Source organism: Carlito syrichta, unplaced genomic scaffold (assembly GCF_000164805.1).
Source record: "Carlito syrichta isolate Samal-C Ts95f unplaced genomic scaffold, Tarsius_syrichta-2.0.1 Scaffold316387, whole genome shotgun sequence".
In the NCBI taxonomy this organism is placed as follows: Eukaryota; Metazoa; Chordata; class Mammalia; order Primates; family Tarsiidae; genus Carlito; species Carlito syrichta.
In genome coordinates this window covers 341,699-360,270 of record NW_007260483.1, presented here as the reverse complement: position 1 = coordinate 360,270, position 18,572 = coordinate 341,699, and positions in this window count along the sequence as shown.

The following is an 18,572-nucleotide window of genomic DNA, read 5'->3' as shown; positions in this document are numbered from 1 at the left end:
CATGACATGAGAATACCTCAGTTTAGAACAGTTTTCCAATTAATATCAATTTTAGAGGATAAGTAAAAGAAGAACACACTGTGACTGTAGAGAGGACTGAGTATCAAAATCCCAAATAGTAGGAGCAAAACCAAGGGAATATGATATTAAGCAGGCTCAGAACAAGGTTAACTGCTGAGGGTTTAAGGAGTCTACTGCTGACAGTTGCAGCTATGTGACAACTGGAAAGCGTTATTAGGTTTGGCAAAGTTGAGGTAATTAGTAACTTCAAAATTGCTGTTCAGACAACTGGAGAGTGAGCATCAGGAAGCAATATACCAGGGGTTAAGGTTTTAGAGACTACAGTCAGTGAAGATGACTTGAATTCCAATTTTGTCATTTAATAGCATTATGATATTAGTCCAGATAGTTCATCTTTATAACTCTGCTTTTCTACTTATAGAACATGGGGAAGCCATCTAAATATGACTATTATTACGAGGATTAATTGAAATCACTCATAACATGCATTTAACACTGTGTGCTGGTTCACAGGTGCTCAGTAAGTGAGCTCAGATTAATTAATTGTAATCATTTTGCAATAGTTTGAGAAATATATGGGAGGTAAGGAAATCACATCATCAAGTATATAAAACGTGTCCACTATATCAAGCTATGAAAGGAGAGAGGTCCAGTGATATGTAGCTGGAGAAAGAGAAGAAGTAGTTGTTTTTAAGTTGGAAAATACCTGAAAATATTTAACATGGGGGGGAAAGATCCAGTAGGGAAATTAAAATGTAAAGATGTAGAAAAAAGTATGGGATGATTAAGCCAGTGAAGGCCTTGAAAAGAGAGGTAGAAAAATAATGTGATCCAGAATGTAATAGGTCAGGAAGACGGGAAGAGGAAATAATTGGCATGGGCAAAGGTAAGTTTATAACTTTTGTGGGAGGAAGCTGAGAGAGGGCCCTTCTGACACCTTCTCTTTTCCCTTTAATGTAGGAAATGAAATCATTCCCTGCGATACAGCAGGACAAAACATTTTAACAGAGTGGAGAAAGTTTGACATAGACACTGTAAAGGGCAAGGTAGATTTCTGATATGGGAAACAAAGGTTTACATACAATGAAAGTTTAATACAGCAGATCAAATGAGTAAGCTATATCTTAATATATAAACATAGATAAATTTACAAAGCATGACGATGAGCAACCAAAGCAAGTTTCCAGGGATGTCACCAAGATGGCAGAATGGACAGTAACCTGCTCATATCCCCCCACAATAAGAGCTCTGCAACCACCCACAGTGAAAGATTTCTCTGCAGGAGCCTCAGAATTCAGGTAAGGGCTTATAAAACTCCACTGGGGTCCAAGACTTTGGAAGTTTGCTTGGAGAATACAGACCAACACCCAGTTGGCTAATCTGCCCTGCTGAGCTTGCTTCTGGGTTCACGCCCAGTCCCCCAAGGGGCTTGGCCACATCCCTGTTTGGCTTTGAACCTGAAACCAAAATCATCTGACAAGGGGTCCAAAAGGAACTGCGCACAGTAGTACCTTGGCAGAAAGTCTCGTCTGCTGATAACGGCTTTGGCAATGAACCTGAAAGTTGCCCTGTGGTGCTGCCCCAGCCTTACCACGCCTAAAGTCCTAGCTCAGAGCTGCTCACACAAAAACCCAGAGGGAGACTTGCCCATATCTCACAGCTGGGGATTTTGAGCCTCCCTGAAAGAATCAGCAATCTTTGTCCTACAGCAGATCTTGAGGGAACCTAGTCCCAATTCCAACCCCTTTTGATGTTATTTGGGGAATTATCCCATTTGTGCTGACATCTGCTGGAGGACGCATACCTGTCTGGACCAATGACATGAGCTCTCCAGTCTCCATCCCACAGCAGATCCTGAAGAGACCCAGCATCAGGTTCAGCCCCTTCCACTGCAGTTGGGAACTATCCCATCTTTGCTGAGACCATTTGGGAAACGTGTACTTGGCAGGGTCAATGAGACAGGTTCTCTAGCCTCTGTCCCACAGTAGATCCAGAGGGAGCCTCATCTCAGTTCTAGCCTCTCCTGCTGTAAACAGGATACAATCCTGTCTGTGCAGAGTCCCCCTCGGAGATACATACCTTCTAAGGTAACAACACCAGGCTCTTCAGCCTCTATCCCACAGCAGATCCTGAGGAAATCCAGTCTCAACTTTGCCAGAACTTATTCTATCTGTGTAGGAGTTTGCTGGGAAGCACCTTTCTTGCTGCAATTGGGGACCCATCCTGTCTGTACATAGACCTGCTGGGAGATACACCCACCAAGGCTCTGGACAGTCTTCAGGAAACAGCTTCCTGATCAGCATTCCCAGTATCCTCCGTGGGTCTTCTCCAGGTCCATTTGAACCAGAAACCTTTGTCAACCTCAGAGCTTCCACAAGACTCATGGCAAGCTTGGGCTTAGAGCTGACTCTAGTTCTGGGATGGCTGCAGTGGTCACAGGCTTAGGGGATACAGCAGACAGTTGGTTTAGGATCCCTAGAAGGTCTTATAAAGGACAGACAGAAACAAAGTCAGACTGTGAAAACTAAAATAAGTACCCAATCCCTCCATGTGCAGACATTGTCACACTTCAGCATCAACAACATTCAGGGAAATATGACCTCACCAAATAAGGTGCCGGAGATTGATCCTAAAGAGATAGAGATGTGTGATCTCTCAAACAAATAATTCAAAATATTTATTTCAAGTAAGCTCAATAAACTTAAAGAAAATATGGAGAATTGATTCAGAAATATAACAGAGAAATTTCATAACTATATTGAACTAATAAAAGAAATTAAATAGAAATTCTGGAGCTGAAAAATACAATGAATAGAATTTTAAAATGCAATTGCCGGGCTCAGTGGCTCAGCCTGTAATCCCGCGCCTTTGGGAGGCTGAGGCGAGTAGATTGCCTGAGCCCACGGGTTCGAGAACCGCCTGGGCAACTTGGCGAGACCTCATCTCTACAATAAATCAAAAAATTAGCCGGGTGTGGTAGCGAGCGCCTGTAGTTCCAGCTACTTGGAAGGCTGAGGCGGAAGGATCACCGGAGTCCAGCAGGTCGATGCTACGGTGGCCGGGAGCGGCCACTGGACTCCATCCAGTCTGGGCGACAGAGTGAGACTCCAATTCAAATAAATAAATAAATAAATAAATAGATAGATAGATAAATAAATAAATAATAAAATAAAAATGCAATCAACAGCAGAATTGATCAAACAGAAGAAAGAATCAGTTAGTTCAAAGACAGACCATTTGAAAATACACAGAGGAGAAAAAGATGAGAAGAACAAAAATCATGAACAAAGCTTATGAGATTTATGGGACATCAAGAGAACAAATATTTGGTTATTGGAGTAAGAGAGGGAACTGAGAAAGACAAAAGGGAAGAAAGCTTATTTTAAAAAATATCAGAAACCTTTTCAAACCTGGAGAAAGACATAAATATTCAGGCATAGGAAGATAAGGTCACCAATCAGATTCAACACAACTATAAGTACCCTAAGACATATTAAAATCAAACTCACGAATGTCAAAGACAAAGAGAGGATTCTGAAAACAACAAGAGGAAGGAAGCAAATAATATATAAGGAAAATCCAATATGCCTGGCAGCAAACATCTCAGCAGAAACTTTACAGACCAGGAGGTAGTAGGAGGATATATATTCAGAGTGCAAAAGAAAAAGAAAACCTGCCAGTCAAGAATACTGTGCCTAGCAAAATTATTCTTCAAAAATGAAGGAAAGATAAAGATTTCCCAGACAAGTAAAAGCAGCAAGAATTGTTTGCTACCAGATCTGTCTTACAAGAAATGTTAAAGGGAGATTTTCAAGCCAAAAGAAAAAGGATGTTAATGCAATTGTTATATTTATATTGTAACCACGATCTTTAAACCATTTACATCTTTAGTAAAAAGACTGAATGACAAAACTATTAAAAATAATAACCAGCCGGGCTCGGTGGCTCAGCCTGTAATCCCAGCATTTTGGGAGGCTGAGGTGAGTGGATTGCATGAGCCCAGGGGTTCGAGACCTGCCTGGGCAACTTGGCAAGACCTCATCTCTACAATAAATCAAAAAAATGAGGCGGGCATGGTGGCGCGTGCCTGTAGTTCCAGCTCCTTGGGAAGCCAAGGGGGTAGGATTGCTTGATCCCAGGAGTTCAAGATAAGTCTGGGCAACATACTGAGACCTCTTCTCTACAAAAAGTCAAAAACTTAGCCAGGCATGATGATGTGTGCTTATAGTCCCAGTTACTCAAGAGCCTGAGCTGGAAGGAGGATCACCTGAGCTTAGGAGATCAAGACTATGATGAGCCATGATCATGCCACTGCACCCCAGCCTGGGTAAAAATGTAAAACCATGAGTAAAAAAATAATAACTACAAAAATTTCTTCAGAGATAGGCAATTTTTTTTAATGTAAATTGTGTATCAGGCATGGTGTCTGATGCCTGTATTCCCAGCACTTTGTGAGGCCAAGGTGAGAAAATTACTTAAGCCCAGGAGTTCGAGACCAACCTGGGCAACACAGCAAGTTCCTCTCACTACACAAAGTCAAAAAATTAGCCAGCACTGTGACACATGCCTGTAGTCCCAGATTATTGCCTGATCCCAGGAGGTCAAGTCTGTGGTTAGCTGTGATTGTCACTGCACTCCAACCCAAATGACAGAAAGAGACCTTGGCTCAAAAAAATAAAATGTCAATTTTGACATAAAAAATCCAAAACGTGAAGGGAGTTAATGTATATAACTTTTGCTTATTTGTTTTCTTCTTTTTTGTAATCAGAGTTAAGTTGATATCAGTTTCAGATAGTTGTTACAACTACAGGATGTTTTTGTAAGCCTCATGGTAATCTCAAAGCAAAAACCTATATAGTAGATACACTAAAAATAAAAGCAACAAATTAAAACATAGTACCAGAGAAAATAATTTACACAAAAAAAGACAATAACAAAGAAAGAACGAGTTACATAATAACTAGGAAACAAGTAAGAAAATGACAGCAGTAAGGCGTACCTATAAATAATATTACATGTAAATGTTCTAAAGTCTCCAACTAAAAGATTTAGAGTAGCTTAATAGAATTTTTTTTTTTAAAAAAAAACGACACAACTATGCTGCCTATAAGAAACTGACTTCACCTATAAAAACATAGACAGACTGAAAGTGAAGGGATGGAAAAAGATATTCTATGCAAATAGAAACCAAAGAAAAAGCAGGAGTACTTATACATATAGCGGATAAAATAGACTTTAAATCAAAACCTGTAAAAAGAGACAAATACGGTTATTAAAAAATGATAAAGAGGTCATTCAGCAAGAGAATATAACAAGAGTAAATATATGTACCCAACGTTGGAGTACCCAACTATATAAAGAAAATATCAATAGATCTAAAGGGAGAGATAGACTCCAATACAATAATAGTAGAAGACTTCAGCACCCTACTTTTGACAATGAAAAGATTATTCAGGTAAAAATTTAACAAAGAGGCCAGGCGTGGTGGCTCAAACCTGTAATCCCAGCACTATGGAAGGCCAAGGTGAGGGGATTGCCTCTGAGCCCACGGGTTTGAGAACAGCCCAGACAACTTAGTGAGACCTTGTCTCTACAATATATAAAAAAATCAGCCAGGCGTGGTAATGCATGCCTGTAGTTCTAGCTACTTAAAAGGCTGAGGCGGAAGGATCACCTGAGCCCAGCAGGTCGACGCTAGGGTAACCATGAGTATGCCATTGCACTCCAGCCTGAGTGACAGAGTGAGACTCCAACTAAAAAAAAAAATTAACAAAGAAACAATGGAGTTAAACTATACCCTAGACCAAATGGACCTAATAGACACTTACAGAACATTTCACCTAATTGCTGTAAAATATACATTCTTTTCAACTGCACTTGGAACATTCTTCAAAATAGACTATATTTAGGTCACAAAATGCATGCCAACAAATTCAAAAAGATCAAAATCATATTAAGTATCTTATCTGACCACAGTGTAATAAGACTAGAAATTAATAACAAGAGGTTTGCTCTACACACTTGCCAGATAAAAAAAGGAAGTAACACAAGAAATAGAAACTGCACAAATGCAAGGAAATTAAGCAATATGTTCATAAACAACCAATGGGTCAATGAAGAAATTAAGAAGGAAACTTAAACACTAAGTTTCCACAAAGATCTGGAACAAAATAAAGATGCCTGTTTTCATCACTTCTACTCAACATAGCAACGAAATCTCTAGCCAGAGCAATTAGGCAAGAGAAAGAAATGTAGGGCATTTACATTGGAAAGGAAGAAGTCAAATTATCCTTGTTTGTGGATGACATGATCTTTTCATTAGAAAAACCTAAAGACTCCACTAAAGAACTCTGAGAAGTGATAAACAAATTCAGAAAATTTGCAGAATACAAAATTGACATTAAAAAATCACTCCAGTCTGGGCAACAGAGTGAGACTCCAACTCAAAAACAAAAAACAGTAACATTTCTATACACTAAAAACAATCATTCTGAAAAAGAATTCAGAAACTCACATTTAAAATAGCTACAAAAATACTTAGGGATAAATTTAACCACAGAAGTGAAATCTCTACAATGAAATCTCACTGATGAAAAAATTGAGGATACCAAAAAATGAAAAGCTATGCTCATGGGTTGTAAGAATGAATATTGTTAAAATATCTATATTACTTACAGCAATATAGATTCATTGCAATTCGTATTAAAATACCAATGACATTATTCACATCCAAGACTGATCATATAATAGGCCACAAATCAAGTCTCAAAAAATTTTTTAAAATTGTAATCATATCAAACACCTTCTCACACTACAGTAGAATAAACTAGAAATTAAATCCACGAAGAACTCACAAAGCCAATCAAAGTCATGGAGTTAAATAATTGACTCCTGAATGATCCGTGGGCCAATGATGATATCAAGATGAAAATTTTAAAATTCCTTGAAATGAATGACAATAGCAAAACAAATTATCAAAACTTCTGGGAAACACCCAAAACTCTGCTCAGAGAAAATTTTACAGCACCTAGGGCCTACATTAATCAGATTGAAATAAGACTAGAAATTAATAACAAGAGGTTTGCTCTGCACACTTGCCAGATAAAAAAAGGAAGTAACACAAGAAATAGAAACTGCACAAATGCAAGGAAATTAAGCAACATGCTCATAAACAACCAATGGGTCAATGAAGAAATTAAGAAGGAAACTTAAACACTAAACATATATTGACAACCTAAGGAACTAGAAAAACATGAGCAAACCAAACCCAAAGCTAGCAGAAGATAAGTAATGAAGATCAGAGCAGGGCTAAATGTATTTGAAATTTTAAAAAATACAAAAGATCAATGAAACATAAAGTTGATTCTTAAGCAAAAATGATAGACCACTATCTAGATAAATTAAGAATGAAGACAGAAGATTCAAATTACTTCAATCAAAAATGAAAATGGAGACATTACAACTTATACAACAGAAATACAAAATCATCCGAGATTACTATAACACCTCTATGCAAACAATATAGACAATCTAGAGGAAATATATAAATTCTTGGAAGCATACAACCTGCAAACGTTGAATCAGGAAGAAATAAAAAACCCAAGCAAACCAATAATGAGCAAAGATTGAAATGGAATTTAAAAGTTTTTCAGTAAAATAAAGTTCAGGACCTGACAGACTCAAAGCCAAATTCGACCAGACTTTCGAAGAATAACTGGTACCAGTTTTACTGAAACTATTCCATAAGACTGAAGAGGAGAGAATTATCCCTAGCTCATTCTATAAAGCCAGTATCACCCTTATACTAAAGTCAGGAAAGGACACAATAAGAAAAGTACACTGCAGATCTATATCCCTGATAAAAATAGACATAAAAATCCTCAACAAATATTAGCAAACCGAATTCAACAGCACACAAACAAATAATCATCCACCATGATCAAGTGGATTTTATTCCAGGAAAGCAAGGATGGTTCAACTTATAAAAGTCAGTAAACACAATCCATCCCATAAACAGAATTAAAAACAAAAATCATACGATCATTTCAAAAGATGCAGAAAAGCACTTCATAAAATCCAATATCTCTTATGATAAAAACCCTCTGCAAAATAAGCATAGAGAGAACATTCCTCAAAATAATAAAAGCCATATATGACAAACCCACAGCCAATGTCATCCTGCATGAAGGAAAGTTGGATGCATTCTCCCTCAGAACTGGAACAAGGTGAAGATGCCCACTTTCACCACGCCTATTCAACATAGTACTAGAAGTCCTAGACAGAGCAATCAGGCAAGAGAGTGAAATAAAGGATATCAAAATTGGAAGAGAAGAAATCAAACTGTCTCTGTATGCCAATGATATAATCTTATACCTAGAGAATTCTAAAGACTCCTCCAAAAGACTCCTGGAATTGATAAATGAATTTGATAAAGTTTCAGGGTACAAAATCAACACATATAAATCAATAACACTGCTATACATCAACAGTGATCAAGCTGAGAATCAAACCAAAAACTCAATTCCATTTACAATGACAGCCAAAAAGCTAAAATAGCTAAAAATATGTTTAACCAAGAAGATAAATGATCTCTACAAAGAGAACTACAAGACACTGATTAAAGAAATTTGTAGAGGACACAAACAAATGGAAAAACATCTCACACTCATGGATTGGAAGAACCAACACTGTTCAAATGACTATATTACACAAAGTAATCTACAGATTCAACACAATTCCTATAAACTACCAATATCATTTTTCACAGAATTAGAAAAAAAAATCCTAAAATTCAAATGGAACCAAAAAGAGCCAGAATAGCCAAAGCAATCCTAAGCCAAAAACAAAGCTGGAGGTATCGCATTACCTGACTACAAATTATACTGCAAGACAGTAGTAACCAAAACATCATGGTACTGGTACAAGAGCAGACATATGGACTAATGGAACAGAATACTGTACTCAGAAATAGACCCAAACACCTACAACCAAGTAATCTTTGACAAAGCAGACAAAAACATACACTGGGGAAAGGACACCCTATTCAACAAATGGTGCTGAAAAAAGTAAATAGTTACATGTAGAAAAATGAAAATTGCTACCTATCTCTCACCACATACAAAAATTAACTCAAGATGGATTCAAGAATTAAATGTCAGGCATGAAACCATAAACATCCCAGAAAATCTAAGAAAAACTCTTCTGGACATTGGCCTAGGCAAATAATTTAAGGCTAAAGTTCCAAAAGCAAATGCAACAAAAACAAAAGCAAAGAAGTGGGATGTAATTAAACTAAAAAACTTCTGCACAGCAAAAGAAACAATCAACAGAGTAAATAGGCAACTTACAGAATGGGAGACAATATTCGCAAACTATACATGTGTCAAAGGACTAATATCCAGAATCTACAAAGAACCCAAACAAATCAGCAAGAAAAAAAAAGCAAAATGGCCCCATTCAAAAGTGGGCAAATGACATGAACAGATATTTGTCAAAAGAAGATATACAGACGTCCAAAAAACATATGGAAAAATTTACATCATTAATCATCAGAGAAATGCAAATTAAAGCCACAATGAGATATGATCTTACACCAGTCAGAATGAACATTATTAAGAAATCAAAAAACGCCAGGCTTGGTGGCTCAAACCTGTAATCCCAGCACTTTTGGAGGCTGAGGCGAGAGGATGGCCTGAGCCCAGGGGTTCAAGACCAGTCTGGGCAACTTGGGGAGACTTCGTCTCTATAGTAAGTCAAAAAATTAGCCAGGCGCCTATAGTTCCAGCTACTTGGAAGGCTGAGGCACAAGGATCGCCTGAGCCCAGCAGGTTGAGGCTGCTGTAGCCGTGAGCACGCCACTGCACTTCAGCTGGGCAATAGAGTGAGACTCCAACTCAAAAATAAATAAATAAAAGTTGACTTTTCTTTGGCCAAACATGGTGGTTCAGCCTGTATTCCCTGCACTTTGGGAGGCTGAGGCGAGAGGATTGCCTGAGCCTGGGGGTTCGAAACCAGCCTGGGTAACTTGGAGAGAACTCGTCTCTACAATAAATCACAAAAAAACTAGCCGGGCATGGTGGTGTGCATCTGTAGTTCAAGCTAGTTGGAAGGCTGAGGTAGAAGGATTGCCTAAATCCAGCAGGTTGGGTCTGTGATGGCCGTGAGCGTGCCACTGCACTCCAGCCTGGACAACAAGAGTGAGACAGCTGGGTGCAGTGACTCAAGCCCATAATCCCAGCACTTTTGTAGGCCGAGGCAAGAGGACTGCCTGAGCCTATGGGTTTGAGACCAGTCTGAGCAACATGGTAAGACCTTGTCTCTACAATAAATTTAAAAATTAGCTGGGCGTGGTAACACGCGCCTGTAGTTCCGGCTACTTGGAAGGCTGAGGCAGAAGGATCGCCTGAGCCCAGCAGGTCGAGGCTGCAGTGGCCAGGAGTGTCCAGTCTGAGCGACAGAGTGAGACTTCCAACTCAAAAAAAAAAAACCAAAAAAAAACACTAGATATTGTGAAAAAGGAACACTTATACACTGTTGGTGGGAGTGCAAATTAGTACAAACTAACCTCTATGGAAATTGGTTTGGAGATTTCTCAAAGGACTAAAAGTAGATCTAGCATTTGATCCAGTATTCCCACTACTAGGTATCTACCCAAAGAAACACAGGTCATTATACAAAAAAAGACACCTGCACTTGTATGTTCGTTGCAATACAATTCATAATTGCAAAGACGTAGAATCAACCTAACTGCCCATAAACTGATCAGTGGATAATGAAAATATGATATATAAATATACCATGGAATACTATTCAGCCATCAAAACTAATGATATCATGTCTTTCGCAGCAACCTGGATGAAATGGGAGAACATTGTTTTAAGTAAACTAATGCAGGAACAGAAAAATCAAACACCGCATTTTGTCACCTATAAATGGGAGCTAAATTAAGGATTTGCAATGGCGAGAAGAATGGTATAATGGATACTGGAGACTCAGAAGAGGGAGGGGGAAGAAGTGAGGGGACAGTAAAATCACTTATCGGATACAATGTGCACAATTGTGGGTGGCAGACACACTTAAAGCCCAGACTTCTTCACCACTATACAATACATCCATGTAATCAAAAATTTTTTGTACCCTGTAAAGCTATTGAAATGAAGAAAAAAAGAAAAAGAAAAAGAAGACATACAAATGCGCAATAGGTATATGAAAAAATGCTCAGCAACACTAATCATCAGAGAAATACAAATTAAAACAACGAGATAATGTCTCACCCAGTTAGAATGACTACTGACAAAAAGAAAAAATAACAAATGCTAATGAGGATACAGAGAAAGGGTAACATACATACTGTTGGTGGGAATGCAAAGCATTATGGAAAACAGCATGGCGGCTCCTCAAAAAATTAAAAATAGAACTTCCATATGATCTAGCAAACCCACTGCTGGGTATATATCCAAAAGAAAGGAAATCAGTATATCAAAGATATCTGCACTCCCATGTCTATTGCAGCACTGTTCACAACAGGCAAGACAGAGAATCAACGTTAAGTATAGATCAATGGATGAATGGGTAAAGAAAATGTGGTATAGATACGCAGTGGAACGTTATTCAGTCATGAAAAAGAATGAAATCTTGTTACTTGCAGAAACACGGATGGAATTGGAAGTGATTATGTTAAGTGAAATAAGCCAGGCGCAAAGAGATAAATATTGCATGCTCTCACTCATATGGGGAAGCTAAAAAAGCGGATCTCATGGAGGGAGGGAATAGAATGGTGGTTACCAGGGTCTGGGAAGGGAAGGGGGAGGAGAGGATGAAGAGTAGTTGGTGAAGGTTAAAAATAAAGTTAGATAGGAAGAATAAGTTCTAGCACGGAATATTACAGTACAGAAATTATCGTTGCACCTCTGAACACACGAGAAGTACTGGAGAGAGCGTTTTTCCAGGGTGTAGACTGAGGCTAGCGGCGCATAAATCAGGACCGAGAAAACTCACCATAGCTAAGAATAGCTTACACGACCATTTCAGAGAAAACTGCATTAAGAAGACAGAAAAGCTCCCACAGTGGGAGGGGACCTGAAAGAGGTCAGCCCCACCCCAGTGCCTTCCACCCGCGATTCACCACCCCTCACGCCCCGCCACCCAGTCCTCCACAGTCCGCCTTTCCGGGCATTTTTGCTAAGCAAGCTACCTGGGCTTCGCAGGCGGGAGAAAAACGCACAGATGTCCTCACCTCACCTCGCGTCCCCACCCCCACCACCGGCTACAAGGGGAGGGGAGGGAGAGGCAGGTCTCACCTCATGCCTCCGATCAGTGTCACGGCAGCGTCAGTGTCACGGCAGCGTCCGGGGTCCTGCAGGTTTAGACCCCTGGGGCCTGGGGAGAAGCGGAAGCTCCGCAGTCCTGGGCTAGGAGCAGGGACCCTCTTAGCCTTTCCAGCTCCACCTGTTCGAAGCCCCCTTCGCGTTTCCTGGAGACGCCAGAATTTGTTTATTTATATACCAGCGGTTGCACCACCACACCCCCCCACCGCCGCCCCCGTATGTCCCGCCCAGGAGCTAGACCCGCCAATAAGGATGTCTACTAAGCCCGGGGGGGGGGGGGGGGCTTTACATGTTTAGACGCCCCAAACATTCTGATTGCTTCTGGGTGGTCCTAGCTCTTTCTTGCTGCCCGCCCTCAACTCCCTCTCCAACGCCCTTCCCCCAGCTCTTCGCTCCTTCTCGATCACTTATCTATCTAAATTACAGTAAAACAGAGAATAAAGATCATCCAGAAGGACGCAGGAGCTTCCCGAGGCCCACGCAGGCGTCCGACTCCCGAGCTACAAGCGGGGAGGGCCCGGGTCCTTCCCCGCGCCCCCTTCCCGGGTCTCCTCCGAGGGTCCCGCCGAGCTCTCACCCCGAGCTTTCCCCTCCCAACCCTCTCGAGTCGCCCCGATTCCAAGCTGGGGTTCTCTTCCCAGCCCCCCCGCCGGCCACCCACCACCGCCCCAGGAGGTGGGTCTTGGAGCCTGCGGGCGAGGTTTTGGGCTTCGCTGTTGTTTCCCGCCAGAAAGCAGCAGGTGCGCGGGGCGGGCCGCCCCGGTGCGTGGCTGGGAGTGCGGAGCTGGGCGTCCGCGCCGGGGATCGGCGGGCCCGGCTCCGTAGCGGGACTGGGCGGCGGCTGGGGGACTGTGCTGGGTCAGCCCTGGCCACCGTCCGGCTGCGTGTGTTGGGAGAAAGTCAACTTGCTTTCGGATCTTCTGCCACGCTGCAGACTTGGAGCACGTTGCTAGGTTTCCGTCCGGTTACTTGGATTTCGCATCCTCCTTTCTCTGGCTAACTCGCGCCTCTTGGCCGCGCGCTCGCAGTGGGCCGGGCTCGGTGCTGCAGGCTTTGTCCCGACCCTCGCGGGTGCCGGGGCGGCCCTGCTGCCCCTTCCCCTAAGGCCCAGGTCTTCCTTGTGAAGCAGCCTAAGGACCGGGGCGGCGGCGAACACGGGGTTAACGCGGGCTCTGGTGGAAACGAAAGTGAAAAATACAATGTGTTGCAATACCCGCCCTCGGGGACTTCCGCTGACCTCAGTGGATACCTTATTGTATGCATCTTTCCAGATCATATGTATGTGTTTCCATATATATATGCCTATTATATAAGTATTGCCTATTATATATAATACATACTATATTGCACATATGTAACACATTTTTGTTAAAATGTGCTTTCAATGTACATACTGATTTGTAATCTGCTTTTTTTTTTTTTTTTGGTCACTAACCTCCACCTTTCCATTTCTGTAAATCCTCATTACATCATATTCCAGTTTCTCCATGTTAAAAAAAAAAAAGTTGTTTACAGATTGTACAAACCTGTACCTAATCCAGGACCATGCATCTTTAAATCTTTGCAAGAAAAGACTGTGAACCTAGAATTCTATTAAAAATTGTATAACCACCACATGGAGATAAAATAATGTATTCAGTCAAAAAGAAAATCCGAGGGAATTTGTCACCAGCAGATGCTTCTTTCTTCTTCTTCTTCTTTTTTACTGTATAATTCTATGTATATTAAATTCTAGAACAGGCAAACTGATCTGCGGTTTTTTGGTCAGCAGATGTTTCTTACCACAAATGTTAAAGGAAGTTCTTAATTTGAAGAAAAATGATACCAGAATGAAACTCAGATCTGCACTCAAAAAAAGAGCTCTGAAGATGGTAAATATGTAGGTGAATATAAAAGATCTTTCTCACTGTTAAAAATATTTTTAATTGTTTTTTAAAGAAAAAGCTATACATTGCAGAGCTTATAACAAATGTACAAATAAAAATGACAATTACAGCACATGGAAGGATGGAAGGGGGAAAAGGTGTCTATTGTATATTATTCATTATGCATAAAGTCATATGTGCGATTTAACTGATCAGTTAAAGATGCATAATGTAAGCACTAGAACTACCACTAAAAAATTGGAACAATATGTGTAGATAATGAGCCAGCAATTTTCCTTGTAACTCCTATTTTCTTTCTGTTTTTATAAAGATTTTATTTTTTTTCACCAGTTTTTGCTGTGTAAACATGCAATTACCTATTTTTCACCAATTTTGCTAAACTTTGTCGTTCATTTTCATGATTGGCACATATTTTTTTAGGCCATCTAAGAACACAATAATATCCAATGCGCTTAATGATAGTTTTATTTCTTCCTTTCTAATCTACATACATTTTTCTTACTTCCTTTTTTTGTGTGTGATCGCATTGGCCAGAACTTCCAGTACAATGTTAAATAAAAGAACTAATACCCAAAGACACAACCTGACAGTAGTAAAATCCCATCTTTGGGGGGTCTATTTCACTCTAGAAAGCAACTTCTATGTTAGTCAAGGTCTTGTCAGAAGACCACTTATTTTGAACAGAGAGATTTTAAAATAAAGAACTTCACTAGGTATAAAGACTTTATAACTAGATAGTGGAAAAGGTAAAAAGATAACACCAAGGTGTTATGGATTCTGCATTCTCACAAGTGATGTATGAGTTCCAATCCTTGTCAGGACTTTATATTGTCAGTTGTTTTTGTTTGTTTATTTGTTTGTTTTTGTTTGTGTGTGTGTTTTATTTTAACCATTCTTAATATGTCATGCCATTCCTGTGGATTTGATTTGTATTTCACTAATGGCCAATAACTTTTCATGTGCTTATTTACCATCTATATCTTTTTTTGGTAAAGTACCTGTTAAAATCTTTTACCTCATTATTTTAGTGGATTGTTTTCTTACTCTTGAGTGTAGGGAGGTTGTTCTAGATTCTGGATACATTTCATTTGTCGTTTGTCAGATATGTGATTTACCAAAACCTGAGAAAGGCTGGGGGCCAGGGGCTCAGACTGCTCAGACCCCTAGGGAGTGAAGATCTGGGTCATCTTACCAGGATGCCAGCATAGCAGCACAATGCTAACCAGGGGAGTGGGGAAATCCAGAAGCAAGACAGAAGAGTGAAACCAAGTATCAGTTGACTTTGAGTATCGTGACCAGCTGCCCCAACAAGGGCTGTAGTTCATCTCATTAATCTTTTTATTTTAAGTTCCTCCCAGGAGAAGTGGCCCACCAGCATGCCAAAGAAGCTGCTCCAATGTACGTAAGTGGCTTGATCAGGTCCCTGAGACCTAAGGATTTTGTAAGAGCAGAGGCTCAGACTTCTTTGACACCTTCTTTTTACAGTGCCTCATTTGTCTTCATTTCTTTTATGGAAATTGATCTTTTTAAGCTTTCTATCTCTAACAGACTCTATTTTGGTCATGTACATTTCTCTAGGCAACTATCACTTCTAGGTTTAAAAATTAATGTGCTTAAAAATATGCAAAATAGCCTCATGGTTTTTTTTTTCTAATTTATAATTTTACTTTTTAAATTTTTTTTCATTAATCAGTATTTTTTATTATGGTTTTGTGGGGTACAGTTAAGGGTTAGGTGTACAATTACGTTTCATTCAGGCACCCTCATGGTTTTTAAAATCACCTCAGTTTCAGTTTCTATTTCCTCTTGCCAGTTCCTCTTTTGTATATTAGTACTTTCTTCCCTTTTCCTTGATCAAGGTAGCTAGTGGTTTCTCTAGTTAGTTAAATTCTGCAAAAATAGGATTTTGATTTATTAATCTGATCTACCATTTTTCTATTCTCGATCTCCTTAGGTTTTGCTTTTATCTTCTTTATTTTCTTCTTTGAATTTCTTTTTGGTTTAGTTTGTTCTCTTTTGTTTTTGTTTTAAATTGGGTATGTATTCTTCAGAGAAACAGAACCAATAGGATAGATAGATAAGTAGATAGACAGATACATAAGAGAGGATTTACTGCGGGAATCAGCTCACGTGATTACAGAAGCCAGTAGTTTGGGTCAGTCCAAATTCAAAGGCCTGAGCACTAGGGGAACTGACATTAATTCTCTGTCCAAGGCTGAAAGCCTGAGAACCTGGGGACCACAAGCGCAAGTCCCAGAGCCCAAAGGCTGGAGAAACTGGAGTTCTGGTATCCAGGGCAGGAGAAGATGGTGGTCCCAGTCCCAGAAGAAAGAGGGAGAGAATTTGCTTTTCCTCTTTCTGTTTGTTCTACTTGGGCCCTCAAGGAATTGAATGGTGCCTGCCCACATTGGGTGGGAGTAGATCTTCCTTACTCAGGCTGCTGATTCAAATTCCAATCTCTTCTGGAAACACCTTCACAGACAAACCCAGAAATAACACTTTAACAGCTCTCTGGGCATCCCTTAATTCAGTCAAGTTGACACCTAATTTTTTCTGTTTAAAAAATAATTTTTAGAGATGGAGTTTCATTCTCACCTAAGCTGGAGTGCCATGGCACAATCGTAGCTCATTGCAGCCGCCTACTTCTCAGCTCAAGAGATTCTCCCACCTTATCCTCCCAAGTAGCTGCGACTACAGGTATGTGCCACCACACCCGACTAATTTTTTTTTTATTCTTTAGAGACAACGTCTTTCTGTGTTGCTCAGATTGGTCTCAAACTCCTGGCCTCAAGCAATCCTCCCTTTCAACCACCAAAAGTGCTAGGATTGAAGATGTGAGCCACTGCACCTGGATGACACCTAAAATTAACCATCATGGGTTATTGAATTAATTTATTTCCATTCTCTTATACTGATCAAAGTGTTTATTTAGTGCTATAAAATAGATCACCTTAGTGTGATCTATTTGTTGCAACTGATTAAACCTCAAACTCTTGGTAACCACTGACCATTGCATTATCTCTAAAGTTCTGCCTTTCTATTTAAGCTTCCTCAATGTATTATGCCTTGAGGTTCATGCATTTTTATTTCACAGCAATATTCCATTGTATGGATATACCACAGTTTATCCATTTACTTAAGGAGAAACATCCTGATTACTTCTGGTTTTTGGCAATTATGAATAAAGCCGGTATAAATACTCGTGTGCAGGTTTTGGTTGGTTTCTTTGTTTGTTTGCTTGCTTGCTTTTGTCTTTTGTTTTGAGGAGGAGTCTTACTCTGTTGCCCAGGCTGGAGTACAGTGACATGCTCATGGCCTTCGCAGCCTTGACCTGCTGGGTTCAGGTGATCCTTCTGCCTCAGTCATCCAAGTAGCTGAAACCACAGGCATGCACCACCATGTCTGGCTATAACAATCAGTCTTCAAATTTTGGACCCATGAAAGGAGAAGACTTTGGAGGCAGAAGCTCTGGCCACTATAGTGGTGGAGGCCAATACTTTGCCAAATCATGAAACCATGGCTATAGTGGTTCCGGTAGTAGCAGTAGCTAGGGTAGTGGCAGAAGACTGATTATTGCCTGAAAACAAAACTTAGCAGGAGGAGAGAACCAGAGAAGTGACAGGCAAGCTATTGGTTACAAAAGATTTGTGAACTCAGCCAAGCACAGTGTGGCAGGGCCTAACTGCTACAAAGATGACATGTTTGAGACAACACTCACGTGTATGGGCACAAAACTCAAGGACTGAATTTGTGGCTAATTATGTAACAGGTTGATTTTAGTTTCTGTTCTTCGAAAAGTATAAAGCATTCCAACAAAGGATTTTAATATAATTTTTCTTTGCACCTATGCTGTTGACTGCTGAATGTAATAGTCTAACCATGATGCTAAATAAATATGTCATTAAACACAATCTTTATGTGTATATTTTTGTGGGGTATTGATCTGTGGTTTCCTTTTTTTGTCCTGTTTTTGTTTAGTTTGGTATCAGGTAATACTAGAAATGAATTCTATAAATGAATTCTACAAATGAATTGGAAAGCGTTCTTTCTTCTATTTTTTTTAAAAGAATGTGTAGAATTAATTTTTTAAGTGTTTGGTAGACTTCTCCAGTGAGATCATACTGAGCTGGGTACTTTGTTCTTGGGAGTTTTTAAATGACAAATTCAATTTCTTCAATAGATATGGGGCTATTCAAAATATCTATTTAATATTGGGTGATTTGTGAGAGTTTGTGTTTTCTGAGGAAGTGGTTCATTTCATGCAAATTTTCATATTTATTTATGCATTAAATATTGTAGTATTCCTTATTACCCACTGGATGCCTGCATACTCTGTATT